The sequence below is a fragment of the Ictalurus furcatus genome, chromosome 2 (assembly GCF_023375685.1).
Source record: "Ictalurus furcatus strain D&B chromosome 2, Billie_1.0, whole genome shotgun sequence".
NCBI lineage: Eukaryota > Metazoa > Chordata > Actinopteri > Siluriformes > Ictaluridae > Ictalurus > Ictalurus furcatus.
In genome coordinates, this window is record NC_071256.1 from 25,621,841 (window position 1) to 25,632,211 (window position 10,371).

A 10,371-nucleotide genomic window follows, 5' to 3' on the forward strand; every position below is an offset into this window, starting at 1 on the left:
GAGACCAACAGCCTCTTAAGATATTCATCTTTATGTATGCATTATTACTTCATTTTAGATTGTGGAATGCTTATAATTTGATTGGAACCGGTTGTTATCTGCGCAGTGTAGGGTTGTTGTCTCGGCCTGTTTTACAGAGCAGAGTTCTCATATTTCCACTTGCTCTTCTCTCATCTGTTCAGCCACTGACTGCCTCAAGGCAAACACACACACACACACACACACACACGTGCACAAATGCAGCAGCAGCATGTGTGAGAGCCCCTGCTATTCTGTTTGTTTGCAGTGCAGTAGTAGCTACTTCTCAATAGGTCAGACCATTGTAATTATCTTGTAGTGTCTTGTGCCAGATAAGAGAGACAGAGAGCGAGAGAGAGAGAGAGAGAGAGAGAGAGAGAGTGAGAGACAGAGAGAGAGAGAGAGCAAGAGAGAGTGGCAGAGAGAGAGAGAGAGAGAGAGAGAGTGTCTTAGTGGGGCCCAAATGTCTCCACAAGGATAGGAATTTAGCTGGTCCCCAAGAGGAAAACTGCTTACGGTTCGTGTGTGTGTGTGTGTGTATGTGTTCAGAGAAAATCGCTGTAGGATACATATATCATCCGAGTTCTCTTTAAGGACTGGGCTTCTATGTGTTGTAGAGACAAAGAGATGAACAAATTCTGTGTGTGTGTGTTAGAGAGAGTGAGAGCGAGAGAATGCATAGAGTCTGCTCCTGTCCACATCACTGTTATTATAATGATAATCACTATTAGTCACCTGAGGCTACCTCTGTGTGTGTGTGTGTGTGAGCGCGCGCGTGCACGTGTGTGTGTGCGCATGTGTCTTTGCATGTACGTGAGCATTCATCCTCACTCTCACTGAATTAATAAATAGATAAAAGATATAAATAAATATATAAATAACTATTACGTGCATAGCTCTGGGTGCTTGGCAACTGAATCCCTTGGTTGCCAGGGCAACGGGTGCTGCAGAATGGGAGGTGATTGGCAACTGTGACAACGAGGAGGGAGTGACTTTTGACCTCCTTCTCTGGCGAGGAAAGGAATAGGAGGGACGGAACAAGAGAGAGAAGGGGGGAAACAGCACAACAATCAATAGTATAAATATTCATTCAATACAGCCTCTTTTCACCTCATTCGAAAATCTCTCCCACTCTCCAGCGGAGGCACACACACACACACACACACACACACACACACACGCACAGATAGACACAAAACACATTTTTGTGCACAGAGGCGATATTCAGATGTGCAGATGTGCTTCATCATACATGTGCAGTCTAATAGGACGAAATCCTGTCGCAGGTTCTCGGTCTCTGACACACGCACCTCGGTGAAATGTGAAGCCTTGTTCTACCACTTTCACAATCTCTCTCACACTCATACAGCATTTCCTCCTTTAGCTCTCCTGTCTACACATATACATGACAACTCTCTCTCTCTCTCTCTCTCTCTCTCTCTCTCTCTCTCTCTCTCTCTCTCTGCATGGCTAAACTAATACGGATGTGATTAACAGTGTTGTAATTGCCCTGTAATCAGTGTTAATTAGCAGTGAGATACTGCAGCAGGACAGAACAGTGGCAGCAACATATCAGCATCTCTGTAACTTACCTCACCGCATCACCTTATCATGTCCACCATGTGTCCCTCCTTACTGTTCTGTGTACTGTAATAATGTCCTGCATGTGCCTGTGTCTTTCTTGTACATTTCCATAAATTGACATTCAATGACATGTGTGGGTATGCATTCACTCTGAAATAACACAGATGATATTTAACTCTTTCTTGCAGTACAATGGCGTTCCATTCTGCCGGCAGAATGGAAATCGATTAATCGGACAATTTCGATCAGTATAAAAAAACGAATTGTTTTATCACCACAAGCCTGTTATCAGATTAGTCAGGATGCTGTTGGGTTTCTGTGTGTAGAGTATTGTGCCTCTGTGTTTAGATGCTGGTGAGCAGGGCGATGGGAAAGGGAAGGTGTGTGAGCCCGCTGCTGGGCAAACAATTCACAGCTCTCCACAATAACACTCGTACAGGGACAGAACAACTAAAGCTTTTTTGATAGTAAAACATGGTATACAACTGCCACAATAAAATTATTATCAATAAACCTAGTAGACTAAGTTTAAAAAAAAAGAAAGAAATACTTATGAAAAACAACAAATTCTTAAAACCTAGAGTGTCTGTTTTCATACTATGGAGTGTGACATCACAAATAAGTTCAATGCTGAACACTTGGACCCCAGAACAAGCGGAAATAAAATTTATTGGCCTCTTGTAAAAAAAAAAAAAAAAAAAAAAAAAAGAAGAAGAAAAAAACTTAAATACTAAGTTAATTTTAAGTTAATTCTGAAGTTAATTAATAGTTACATTTAATGTAGTAGAACATTAGGTAACAATACTTAAACGTTAGCTGTAGATTATGTGGACTGTCCACCGTACACATCCCTGTGTATGAGCTGTTACTATAGAAATGATAAGGTTTGAACAAGCATGTTAATATCAACCTGTGATTTGAATAACAGCCAGAGCTGCTGTTATGGAAAACGAATCAACACCTGATGACCAATCAGATTCAAGAAGGTCGTGGCATAGTTAGGAATAACTCCATTCTCAAGGCACAATACACTACAAAAAGTTAAAGTGGCACCAGGTTTTGACATTTTGATAACAAACTAATACAGAACATCATCAGAACCATGAGGCTGTAACATTACAAAATAACATTTCTGAAAATCTTAATGAGGATTCATAATGTTCTTCACCATGTTCTAACAACGTAAGACAAAAACAACAACAACAAAAAAACACTAGACAAAAGCAACATTATGGAAACATTTGTGGTAATGGTCCTTAAAGGGAAAAAATAAAGTAAATAAAACAAAACAACAACAAATAGTCCCTTACTTCTCCAAGAAAAATGTTTATATTAGTAAAGTAACATACTGTATTACATAAGAGACCACATTTCAGACAAAAAAATTAATCCTGGCTATGAGGGCTTACTAAAAAACAAAACAAAACAAAAAAAACAGAAGCAAGTGTGACAAAGCTTCGAGCAGAACTGAAGCTAGTTTCCTTATAAAACTACACAAAATGTATACTAGTGAGCCATTTTAAAGGGATTCACGGCAAATATTAGCTCTGTTTACTTTAGTGCTGTTTACTGCTTTTTTATAGAAGATTGTCTGTATGCAAAACATTTTAATTGGGTAGGTATTTTATTTATATATATATATATATATATATATATATATATATATATATATATATATATATATATATATAATAGTTTGTATTATATACTATTTTCAGATATCCTTTAAGAATGCTTTTGACAAAAGAAAAGACGTATTGAAATCATTGTCATGGCTGGATCGGGAAGCTGTCACAATGATGAAATGGAGAATGTATGGATACTTTTGGGACACCCTGTATATGTATATCATCATTTCAGTATGAGCGATACAATGTAGTTAGAATTATGAGAATTTATGTAAAGCGTTTCAGAAGCATAATGCAATAGGATGCAAGATGTTTCTGCTAAGCTAAACTAACAGCTAACAGATGTTCATCTGCAGGACTGAAGGCTGTCGAAGATGAATTCGAGCAGTGTGTAAAAATCTGCTTCATTCAGTACACATGGTTTATTTTCTAAGCCTGTACACAGTAAACTGTATTTCACTTCTTCCATGCTGAGACAGGACTGACAGATGCATGCTGGCTGAGTGTGTGGGATGGAGAGAGCAGGCAGGTAAGGCCCTCTGACAAGTGTTATGTGCCACAGCTGGCTAAAGGTCCCTCAGCACGAGCATCCTCTGTCATTCCAGCTAGCACTCAGCCTCGTCACTCAAACATCACACAGCACGACGGCTCTCCTCTGAGACAGATGTTATAGTCAGACAGTTAATTTCCTTCTACCTTATGTTCTTAAATGAAGTAAATACAACTGGTAGGCTCTATTATTAATTAATCATTAGAATGAAATTGAAACTACATTATGCAGCATATCTGAAAATAAATACAGTATCTTGTGTATAAAACATTTAGGACAGTGCAGCTTTGCATGGACATTTAAATTCTTTAACTTACCTTAACTGTAACTTAATGTTCTGTTCTTTGGGATGTCATGTTTATAGATGCTGTGAAATGTAAGAAAATGTGAGTGTAAATGCAGGTAAACCAGGATGACAAAAAGAGTAAAAGGGACAGAGGAAGAAAAAGGAGCAGAGAGAAGGAGAATATTAAATTTAGTTATATCAAGTTGAGGAAAGGAAAAAGCAAAAAAAAAAAATGCAATAACAAAAATAAGCAGAACATCTCAAATAATAATAATAATACTTTAAAGGTAGTATAGTTATACAGCGATATTGTATTGTTCTCTAGAGTGGAATGGAGGTGAGACTTTCTAGTTTTTTTCTGAAAAATGCAGTGCTCTTGCACAAATTCTTGCACAAGGATTTATTGTAGGAGGCTTATTGTATGCATTTAAATGCACGAGTTGCCCTTCATGACTGTTTATTGTTTATCGAGAGAAGAGAGGGCATAATTACTGCAAAATAGATGTAAATGTGTAAAGTGTCATGAGCAGAAGGGGAGATTTTCTGCTCTGTGTAGGTGTTTTATGGCACAATGCTATGCAAAGCATCATCAACAAAAACACCCCATGCTGATTTACACTCCTACACACGCACAGACACAGTCCAGGCTTAAACAGGGCTGCCATACAGGAATTAAAAACTAGATACCACTGGATTCTGCTGTTTTTCTTTTCTTTTTTTTTTCCTTTTAATAAATAGGTATGAACGAAATAAGTTTTGAGGGCTGTGATTTTAATGTGAAGTGGCATTTAGCAAATCTGTTTTCACAGTACAATAATGAGGCTGGTTGTTATGTGATGTTCCGGCTACATAAGACTTCAGAACTGTGCTGCCACAGGGCTTATCACACAAACATGATTCCTGTTATGCAAGTTATTGGCAAGCTGATTTCTGTGGATCCTGCATCTGACAAAGACTGCCTCCTGGTGTTCATATATTCATCTGCAGGGCAGTTTTTCCTCACCAAACATCATTTGTATGTTAACTTCCATTAACCATCAGTAATGTGTCTGACAGGTTTTGTTGTAACCTTACAAAATACCATTTCTGTCATGTTCTGAAAATCTTACTGGATTTTTTTTTTTTTTTAAATAAAACGTTCTCTTCATAATGCGGTCGTAATGGCAAAAAAACCAAAAACATTGTCAGACTTGTTAGCTGTGACTTGTGATATTTCCTATGATTAAATAATTATACAGTACATTACCAATATAGTACAGTCACACATAACACGCAATACACTATCAGAAAGAGTCTTACATTTGACCTTCGTGACCATCTTAATCTATATTAATAATTGACTATATATATATATATATATATATATATATATATATATATATATATATATATATATATATATATTCATAAGCAACAATTTTGCATGCCTGTTTGCAATGCATTTACATTTGTATTAAATACATCAAACATGGCAGATATGACAAAAGAAGGTTGTATATATGGCTATAGCTGTTATTCATATTGATAATGGTGATTGAGTAGAGTTATGAAAGTTATGAAGAATTGGGGAGGTAATGAAGTTATGAAATCGTTATTTGATTCCTGCCAAAAATGAAACATGAATATCGGATAAACTTATATTTGACTATGCAGTCTTGTCAAATTTCATGAAAATGAAAGGAAGCAGTGGCAGTGAAATAATACCTATATGCCATTTCAAAAGAGTCTTTTGACATCCCTTCACTTTTAAAAGACTATAAATGAAAATAAAGGTCTGTAATAGCAAACGAGGCTGCATGCTTTGTGAAGAACCTGAGGAGGCACTGAACCTGCCAGACATCTTGCAATTACAGGCAAGACGAGTGTAGGTTGAATCAAGAAATGACCAGAAATCTCTGAGCAGGACATTCAAGCTGTTTCAAAAGAGATTCTAAGAAATGTTTGGGGCCAAGGCAGGGTTACCTTTAGAGCCTCTTTTGCACAGAAGCAATAAAAACCATTCATTATCAAGACACATCTAATAAATGGGTTCAAGCAGGAAAGGGAATGTCATGGGCCTGTGTGTGTGGAAAAACAATAAAATAAATGAGAGAATCATTACTTTTCACAGCATTTAGCCTGCTGCTACACATAATGGAAGTATACCTCTTTTTTTATAAACACACTAGAAGGCACACTCTTTATAAAAATGTCAGACATGTCACTTTGCCTCTGCCCTAGGTATAAAGGTATAAAACATAAAACAACACCTGACTATAAAACATTACATGAAACATTACCTGACTACGTAAAAACATTGCCTGACTATATGACTGTTGTATTCATGATACAAATAAAGGTCAAAATCATTCTGTTACATGTGTAAATCTATTATATCAATGCCATATCATTGCAGTAAAAACAAACAAATTAAAATTATTGATTCAAAATTGTTTGTATGTACTGTTTTTATTATTATTATTATTATTATTATTATTATTATTATTATTATTATTATTATTTATATAGCACTTAATATTAAGAGACCTCATTGACCTTTGCATGGTTGTTAGTGCCAGACAAGCTGAAACGCCAGCAAGGCAGAAATGCCTTGTTGATAAGAGAGGTCGGAGGAGAATGGCCAGACTGGTTTGAGCTGACTGGGCTATGGTAACATAAATAACCCCTCTTTACAACTGTGGATAGCAGAAAAACATCACAATTGCACAACACATTGAACCTTGAGGTGGTCGGGTTACAACAGCAGAAGACCACATCGGGTTCCACTCATGTCAGCCAAAAACAGGAATCTGAGACTACAGTGGGCACAGACTCACCAAAACTGCACAGTTGAAAATTGGAAAAAGACCAGGTGATGTTTTTCCAATTCTCAGTTGCCCAGTTTATGTGAATCTGAGGTCTCTTCTGTGCTGAGAATGGTCTACCACATGAAAATATCTGGTCAGACACAAAGGTCCTATGCAGGGAAGAAGAGGGTGACACATAGAGTGTAGACAGATCATATCAGACTACAATCAGTTGCTGTGTAATGGCAAACTGAATCTATATGGTAGTTTTACCTCGAATGTATTTGTACATTCAAGTGGTATATAGAACTGTGCAGAGGTTTTAAGCCATCCAAGAAAATTGCATGATATGCCGAAATGTTTGTGGACACCTGACCAATCACAACCATATGTGCTTGTTGAACATCCTATTACAGATTTGGTCCCCCTTTGCTGTTATAATGTCCACTTTTCTGGGAAGGCTTTCCACTAGATTGTGGCATGTGGCTGTGGGGATTTGGGCTCATTCAGCCACAGGAGCATTATTAAGGTCAGGCACTGATGTCAGGTGAGGAAGCCTGACATAGTCAGTTTTCCAGTTCATCCTGAAAGTGTTCAGTGGGGTTGGGGTTAGGGCTCTGTGCAGGCCACTGGAGTTCTTCCACTCCAAACTTGGAAAACCGTGTCATGAAGCTCACTTTGTGCACATCGTCATGCTGGAATGTTCCCCTTAGTTCCAATGAAGGAAAATTGTAAACATACATGTACAGTGTACAAAGACATCCTATACAATTGTGTGCTTCCAACATTGTGGAAACAGTTTGAGGAAGATCTTCATATGGGTGTGATGGTCAGATGCCCACAAACTTTTGACCATATAGCATATTTATTAAAACAGTTTATCTGGGCAAAGTGTAAATTGAGTTTGATTAACATAGATAAATCATGGAATAAATGCAAGAAAAAAAATTATATGACATGGAACATTATTCAAATTGAAATGGCTAGAACTGAAGAGGGGTTTGAAAATCTCAATGAAGAGAGAAAATCTGAGAGAAGAAATGCAGTGGAAGACCCAAAAGCACTGACTGCCTTTTCTTTAAAAAAATTTTTTAAAAAACAAACACTACACTAAGGTAATACAGTGACAGCTGTCATTTCAGCCAATGGGGATGGCCAAAATCATGAATTTTGGTATTCTGGAATATAAACCGATTATAATTTATGGTAGTAAAAACCTGATTTCAAAACAATAACAACCACCCAGTCGCACCCAAACCCCTTTGGAGTGGGGACTCTTATATGAAACTGAAGTGCAAGATTACTTGGATAGAGAAAGGCATGGTAATATATTTCCAGGTATGTACTCACTTACTTTAGGGAAAAACACTTTTCTCAGCAATTTCTTATGTTATTAACAATAATGCAACCACCAACTGTAATAGAAAAATCAGAGGGAAAAGTAAATGCAATAATAACTATATGTGCAGTATGGCCAGCTATATTTATTTTACCATTAGTATTATTTTGGGGAAAGAACTGAAGGTAGCACAGGAGTGTCGCCACCTCACAGCTCCAGGGTCTCCAGTTCAATACACGGTTACTGTCTGCATGGGGTTTTTGTTCTCCCTAGGTATTTTCTAGGTTCTTTGGTTTTCTCCTGTCTCTCAAAACTTGTCAGTAGGTGGATTACTAAATTGCCCCAGGTATGAGTAAGTGTGTGAATGTGTGTTTATGGTGCCCTGTGATAGACTGGCATCCCATCTGGAATCGACTTGTTCAGCTTGTGTCCATGTGTGTGCGGGGTTTGCATGTTCTCCCCATGCTGCGGGGGTTTCCTCCGCGTACTCCAGTTTCCTCCCCCAGTCCAAAGACATGCATGGTAGGCTGATTGGCATGTCTAAAGTGCCCGTAGTGTATGAATGAGTGTGTGAGTGTGTATGTGAATGTGCCCTGCGATGGATTGGCACCTTGTCCAGGGTGTACCCCGCCTTGTGCCCGATGCTTCCTGGCATTGGCTCCAGGTTCCCCCACGACCCTGAAGAAGGAGTAAGCGGTAGAAGATGGATGGATGGATGGACATAAGTTACCGACTATCCTTAAAGGGAAGTAGTGGATATGTTTATGTGTCACTAAAATACGTTATAGGAGCAGGGGCCAAAGGTAAAACAGTCTAATCTAACACTCAATTTTCACAAAATGACTTTTGGCACAAACATCAAAAAAGAATGAATATATATATATATATATATATATATATATATATATATATATATATATGTGTGTGTGTGTGTGTGTGTGTGTGTGTGTGTGTATGTGTGTGTGTTTGTGTGTGTGTGTGTGTGTATGTGTGTGTGTGTATATATATATATATATATATATATATATATATATATATATATATAATGTTCTTGAATGAACTAGAAGAGTGTTACTTGTGTTTCATGACCAAAGCTTTGAGTGGGACAGGTTGTACATCGGTAACTGACATAGCCTCAAACAAAATTATGTAACAAATTTATGTAGAGAGGCTTATGCTATAGGCTACCAGCTAGTGAATTTTTAGTTACCCCATAATAGGCAGTTGATAGTCAATAGTCATACAGCATGCAGCCTTGCAGCTCATTTTGAGTGGTTTTAGACGTACCTTTGTCCAACCGTGTTTGATACAGCGGGTGTGTTTCCAGTGATACACATATAGATGCCAAATGCTATCACTGTAAATATAGATTTAATACTGATTATTTGCTATAAAGCACAGAGTTGGGGTACTTGATCCTGGACTCGGACCAATAATGTCCAATAATCCAATAATGTCCAGTAATGACTCAGACTTGTCATGCACTCTGGAAAATTTGTACTCGAACTTGACACGTGTTACGTGTAACATTGAAAGATAAAAAAGTAAATAACAACATAAAATGAAGATAACAAGAAATTAATGAATGTCTCCCTACCTGACCAGGGGGCTTTCTGTGCGCACACACCTGAAATGTGCACACAGAAAGCCGCCTCATCATGTGAGTACTGAAATGAGTTCTCTTTAGCTGCTTATTACGCTTGGATAGTCAAATAAATACACACTCTTCATGTCAAAATGCAGGACTGGACAAGTACTCATGCAAACACAGTCGGTTATGCCTTAAGTGAATGTAAACAGTTGGGGGAAAATCAGAGGTGTGTCAATACAGTATATTGGATCTGTGCATTAGGTCTTAAAGTGACAGTAGTCTAATAAACCTGCTGCTATCTGTGTCATTAATGTCAATCAAACAACAAAAGACAAAGAAAAAATCACTCACTCACTCTTTGATTGAATAACTTCAGTAAATTTAATAAGAATCACTGTATATGTCATACAGTGAAGTCTAATTTATTTTATATTTTATTGCTTTCAATTTCCGTACTATTTCTTACATGAATACTACTGATAGACCTGAGAAAATGCATCCTTATCGTGAAATAAGATTGTAATCATATCGTCCACCCCTAAACATTAGTATCTGGTGATTCCAGTCTTGAATTTAACGTAAAATGTGA